This window comes from Magnolia sinica, chromosome 10 (genome assembly GCF_029962835.1).
Source record: "Magnolia sinica isolate HGM2019 chromosome 10, MsV1, whole genome shotgun sequence".
Taxonomy (NCBI): domain Eukaryota; kingdom Viridiplantae; phylum Streptophyta; class Magnoliopsida; order Magnoliales; family Magnoliaceae; genus Magnolia; species Magnolia sinica.
Genome location: NC_080582.1, coordinates 68,099,684 through 68,105,662, shown reverse-complemented (window position 1 = coordinate 68,105,662; position 5,979 = coordinate 68,099,684). Strand labels below are relative to the sequence as shown.

Below are 5,979 nucleotides of genomic sequence, written 5' to 3'. Positions count from 1 at the left end.
CATGTCAGTACACTTGTGACCCTGATCGAGTACCGGTGACCGTTGAACTGAAACTGGTCCGCCACGGTCGATCTGTAAATCCGATCGTACTGAAAACTCAGCTTGACCTAGATCCAATGTTAGGGAGTTTAAGTCCGATCACACGTAGAAAAAGGGCCACCAGAAGTGCTCCGTTGGGCTGAAACAGACGCCCTTTGGATATAACCTAAGTATACTTTGGCCCTGGGGCCATTTCCATCAGACCTATGCCTATATAAGGGCCTTAAACCCTCTCTTTCTCATCTCATGCGAATTTGGGAAACCCTAGGAGAGAGAAGAGAGAAAAGAGAAGGAAAGAGAGAGGAAGTGAGAGAGTGTACTGGCGTTTGTTCTTGAAATTTAATCCTACCACTCGACACACTTATCTATCGCGTCTGTAGCGATATTCCGGCGTTTCTGACAGCATACTTGGGTAAGAAAACCTAACCCTAATATATTTTAGGGTATCATATAGTGTTAGTAGTGAAATAGTTAACCTAATTCATGCTATAGGTTGCCATTCCGTCGTTGACAAAGACTAAGTGTCTAAAACAAATCTGTTACGCGTTTACCGACGAAAGGTGCGGACTATAAACGTTTAGGTTATGGTTTTCAAGGCTTTCAATGTCAGTAATTATTTATAATTGACTTGATTGCTATCTCATATGCCTAGATATGATGTTTCCTGCACTTTACATATATATATATATATATATGAACTATGTTGAATATAGTGAAATCCATGTGTTGGTTGATATGCTGGAATGAATATGGATTCATGATTTGTGTTTGCCATGTGTATGGAATGTAAGAACATGATTGATGTGTATTAGACAACTCCTTGGTGAAAGGCTTTGCCCTATTATATGTTGAAATCAACATACGTCATGTATGTCAGTTATGTGTAGTCTAAGTGTTTGACAAAATGCCTAAATGAGTTGTTGCTAGATGAACTATAGTTAATAAGGTTGTTGAGATAGGATTCTCAACCACCTCAACTATGTACATAAATTCCTTCAAGTAGCTGTAAATCTATATGGTGTGTTTGAGTAAAATAGGTATATGTAAAATGGCATGTTATATGTGTTTCATTGTATTCTCAAATGCTATCCATGGTTGCAACGGTTGTTAAGTGTTGTATGATTACCACATGTACATATTTCTTACATCGTAATGTGTTTGGGACTACGGTATAGTCCAGGCAATCGGTAATAGGTTCTGACTGGGTGGCTGAGGTTGTTTCGCCATACAGGATGTGTTAAATGAATCCGAGCCGTATTTCGGCTGTCGACAGTGGTTAGGCCACATGGAGTGCTCAAGCACTTCATGTCGATCAACTTGATGTGCACTCGTACCAGTCGAGTTCGTCCAGTAACTTGATTGACCCAATGTATGTTCACCATATATGGACGTCACTGCTTGAATCTAAGGTACCAAACTCACCAGTGAAAACCCGTTAAACCATGGTACCTCGATCCGCTAAAACTCATGAGCTAGGCATGGTGGTATGGGACACCATAGTCGAGCTGTCGGCCTACGCTAGGATGACAAGCCTCCCCGTAGTGACCAGTGAGCAACCCAACTAATGAGCCGAATACGGTGGTATGGGACACTGTATTCGAGCTGTCAGCTTATGTCTACGTGACGAGCCATTCGTAGTGACCTCGAGCATACTCTAAGACTGTGCTGAAGTGACGAGCCTCACCGTAGTAAACAAGAGTATAAACCAGGCATGCATCGAGGTGATGAGCCCTTTGTAGCGACCTGTAACCGTAACATCGTATGAGATTTATGTTGAGGGTTAAATATTGCATATTAAACCATATTATTACCTGGGTTTTCAAACATGATACTATTTAACGGCCCGATTTAAAACGTGTTTGTGTTGCAGGGCGTGTTTACGAGACTGGACTGGGAAAAAGGTACTAAAAACATGGATTTAGCGGTCTGAAATCACCAAGGCAAGAGACGGACCCCAGGAGACCAAGATCGACGGATGTGCACGACTGGGATTTCAAGAAAATCGAGAAACTAAAGCTCAAGTGGCCCGAAAGACATCCAGAATGCAAGATCACAGGGTTTCCACCATCCGTTCAGCTCGAAAATTCATACATCGTTTGAAGGCCATAAATTAACCGTATACGTAAAATTTCATCCATTGGATCGCTGTGGAATTGGCCCAACGGACAGATCAGCCCACAATTTACTGATCTGGGGCCCACCTGATCGCTGGATACACCTCATCTTTGGACTCAACGGCTTAAATTAAAAGGGGAAGAAGACGGGCGGTGCAGATTTCGCGTAAACATCATATATGGACACCATAGGAGACGGGTGTGCATAAGTGCACTAGCCGTGCACAGCAACGAAAACAATTTTCGTTCCGTCTCTGACCGAGACTCCAGCGTCCGTGTAACGGACAGACGCTAGCCTTCCGATTTTGAGTTGTGGGGCCCAGGCATTGTTCAAAAGACAGATCTGGACCGTCCATGTGAATCACAAGGGCCATATCATGCATGCCTAGGTGGAAAATTCTCAAAAGGTCCCGGAGATTCATTTTTGATCGTCTAAAAGAAAGATAGACGATGAATGGATCTGGTCCAATGGGCCGTGCATAATTTGAAGAAAACCCACCCTTCCTGACCGGTTTTTCGTCAGGAATCCAAATAACGGAGTGGATTTATCATTCGAACTCAATAAGTGGGTCCCACCGACAGCCAGCGCAAGAAGCGCTGGCTCTGTTTCGCACGTCCGTGAAATCCGGCGCTGAGGGACCGTTCTGTGATCAAGAGGTCGTCCGAATCCATGATCTGGACCGTTCACAGGCTGAAAAGAGTTCCCATAAGACTAGCCAAGAAGTCAGTTTTGAGTTTACTGGACGGCGAGCCTCCCAAACTAAGGCCAAACGCAACTCCTTTTGCATTGCTGCGCACGCTACTGCATCGCTGGCTGCGTAAGAAACTTTCTAGGAGCTTTCCGCAGCCTAATCCTTTCAGGACTCCACAGCAGTTCCGGGAGGAGTTTTCTTTGGGCAGGGACGTGAGAAGCAAGATAAAAGGAGGAGTTTTGGAAGGAGGAAAGGGAGGAAAAACGGAAGCAGCAGGTGGGTTTTCTGCTATAACGGAGAGGTTTTGGAGAGAGAGCTGTTGGAGCGTGTGGAGGAGTGCTGGACGTCAGGGCTGAAAACGAGAGAGAGAGAGAGAGAGAGAGAGAGAGAGAGAAAAGATGAGAGAGAAAAGATAAGAAGTTTTTTTCTTATTTTCTTTTATTTTTCGTTTTCTTTTTCTTTTTATTTGCTTTGAGTTCAAGCCATTCATGTCTGGCTGAACCTCTTAGCTAGGGCTAAGAGGTGAAGCCTGTAGCGTGATGGGAGACTGTTATTATGCCTTTTATTTAGACTAAATTGAATTTTGATTTAATTTTATTATGAGAATATTTGTAGTCTTTAATGGCCTGTTGTGACTGACATTACAATGGGTTTGCAATGGCTTTGAGTATTTCCTTTTTCGTATTTTGATTGTGACGTCAGGAAGCCCTGTTGTTCGCCATCGTCTCCTGGGCATGGCTGGATGGCGGTATCCTTCCTAACCTTCACAATCATCTAATTGGTTGGTAATTGGTTTAATTCTGTTGTTTGATGTCTCCTGGGCATGGTTTGATGATAGAATCCATTCTGATTCATAGTCCTTTCATCACATGAAGATTAAATCAAGTAGGTTCAATTTGATTTCCATGAATCTTAATGCAGGCATAAGATCTCCCTGATCCCTACAAGTGGATCCTCTGAATCCTTAGTTTCCTTCCTCTGAATTCCTTAAAGTTTTAGATAATTGTTCCACAATTATTTCTTAAATTCTATTTGGTTTAGATCACATCTTAGTCTAGTTCTAGTTCTACTTGGTTTCAGATAACGTACAGGTATCAGTCCCTGTGGATTCGACCTCGATCTTACCGAGTTTATTACTACATCACAACCCTGCACTTGGGGTGTGAACAAGTTTTTGGCGCCGTTGCCGGGGACTGATGGTTTTATTTTTCTGAAATTAATTAGTTTTAGAATTAGGTTAGGATTAAGATTTTACTAACTTTAGGATAAAAGTTTTTATTTTATTTTATTTTTAGAACTTAACCTGTTTTCCATATTTTGTAGGATCCTGACATAAGTTCCTAAATTGGTAACTCCTTCCTAATTTCTCTACTTTTTCCACTTTTAAAGTTAGGGTTAAATTTTTCTAATTCTAGTATTTTCCTATTTGTAGGAAATAGTTTTTAGAAGTTTTCCTCTTTTGTTTTTAGAAACTTGGTTAGTTATTCCTTTTTTTTTAGAAATTAACCTTCTAGTTTTATTTTGGTAACTTTCTAATTTTAACTCTTTTAGAATCTAATTTGTTTCCTAATTTATTTTTAGAATTTTTGTTAGAAACTAACCTTCCTATTTTGTAGGCCTTTAAGATAGAAATTTCTAATTCGGTAAGCTCCTTCCCTACTTTCTATTTTTCAGTTCTCTTTTAAATTTACTTTCTAGTTTAGGTCTTTCCTAATTTATTTTAGAAATTTCCACTTTCTTTTAAGAATTCCTTCTTTTAGAATTAGTTCACTGCTATTTTTTCTTTTAAAGGATCGTTCTTCTCTTTTTAAAATCTAACTTATTTTGTTTTATTTTGCAGGTTTTAACTTAGGACTCCAATTTGGTAATTTCTTTCCAACTCTCCCTCTCTTTCTTTCTAGATTTTCTTTTCCCTTCTTAGGATTAGGCTTTGAATTTAGTTGAGGGCTGTGAGTGTTTCATGCCCAAGTGGGCCCGTGACAACACTCGACGTCTCTTGACTGAAGGAGGATTGGTTGAGGGGTTGACTATCCATCGCAGGACTAGACACCACTCGAAATCCCCTGAGTCAATTGAAGTTATGGCTGAAGACCAACCTCCTCTACTCCCACCCAGGGTGGAGGATACCCAAGATGAGAATGAGGTGCAACAGGCACCCCCGCCTCGTACTTTACAAGATTATCTACAACCGGCGGGAGTGAGTATGCCATCATGCATGATTTTTCCTGAAAACACAGGACAAATGGACATCAAGCCAGGAGTTATCCAACTCCTTCCCAAATTCCATGGACTTGAATCAGAAAGTCCATATTTACATTTGAAAGAGTTCGATGAGATTATAGCTACATTATGTTTTCCTAATGTATCTGAGGATACAATTAGGCTGAAACTCTTTCCTTTTTCCTTAAAAGAGAAAGCTAAGACGTGGTTACATTCATTGCGTCCTAGATCCATTGGCACATGGAACGACATGCAGAGGGAATTCATAAAAAAAATTCTTCCCACATCATAAAACAATTACCCTCAGAAAAGCAATCATGAACTTTGCCCAAAAGGAAGATGAAACATTCTTCCAATGTTAAGAAAGGTTCAAAGATTTAGTCAATTCATGTCCACAACACGGATTTGAAACGTGGCGCATTACAAATTTTTTCTACGATGGACTGACATCTTCCATGCGCCAAATGGTCGAGACAATGTGTAATGGAGAATTCATTAATAAAGATGTCGACGAGGTATGGGACTACCTCGACAGTTTGGCTGAAAAAACACAATCTTGGGACTATTACCCAAAGTTGAGCACCACGTCTAGACCGACTCAATTAAAGAAAAAAGGTGGATTATATCTCTTGAAAGAAGAGGATGATCTCAAGTGTAAAGTGACTCGCTCATAAGGAAAGTTGAGGCCATGGAAGGAAAGAAGGATAAGGTCAATGAAATTGTTTGCGGCATCTGTGATTGCAACATTCACACAACTGAAAACTGTCCTACAATACCTGCCTTTCGAGGAGTGTTGAATGAACAAGCCAATGCCGTAAACAACTATCAAAGACCTTTTACTGGACCTAACTCCAATACATACAATCCTGGCTGAAAAAATCATCCAAACTTTAGTTGGAGGAACGGACAAATGG

The 5,979-nt window shown here is 40.8% G+C and overlaps 1 non-coding gene across 1 annotated transcript; it reads right to left on the bottom strand.

The window, feature by feature from the left end:
• Window positions 1–5,364: 5,364 nt before the first annotated feature.
• LOC131217804 (small nucleolar RNA R71) lies at window positions 5,365–5,471 on the bottom strand. Its single transcript, XR_009157394.1, has one exon. It is a non-coding gene; the product is annotated as a small nucleolar RNA R71 (small nucleolar RNA).
• Window positions 5,472–5,979: the final 508 nt, after the last annotated feature.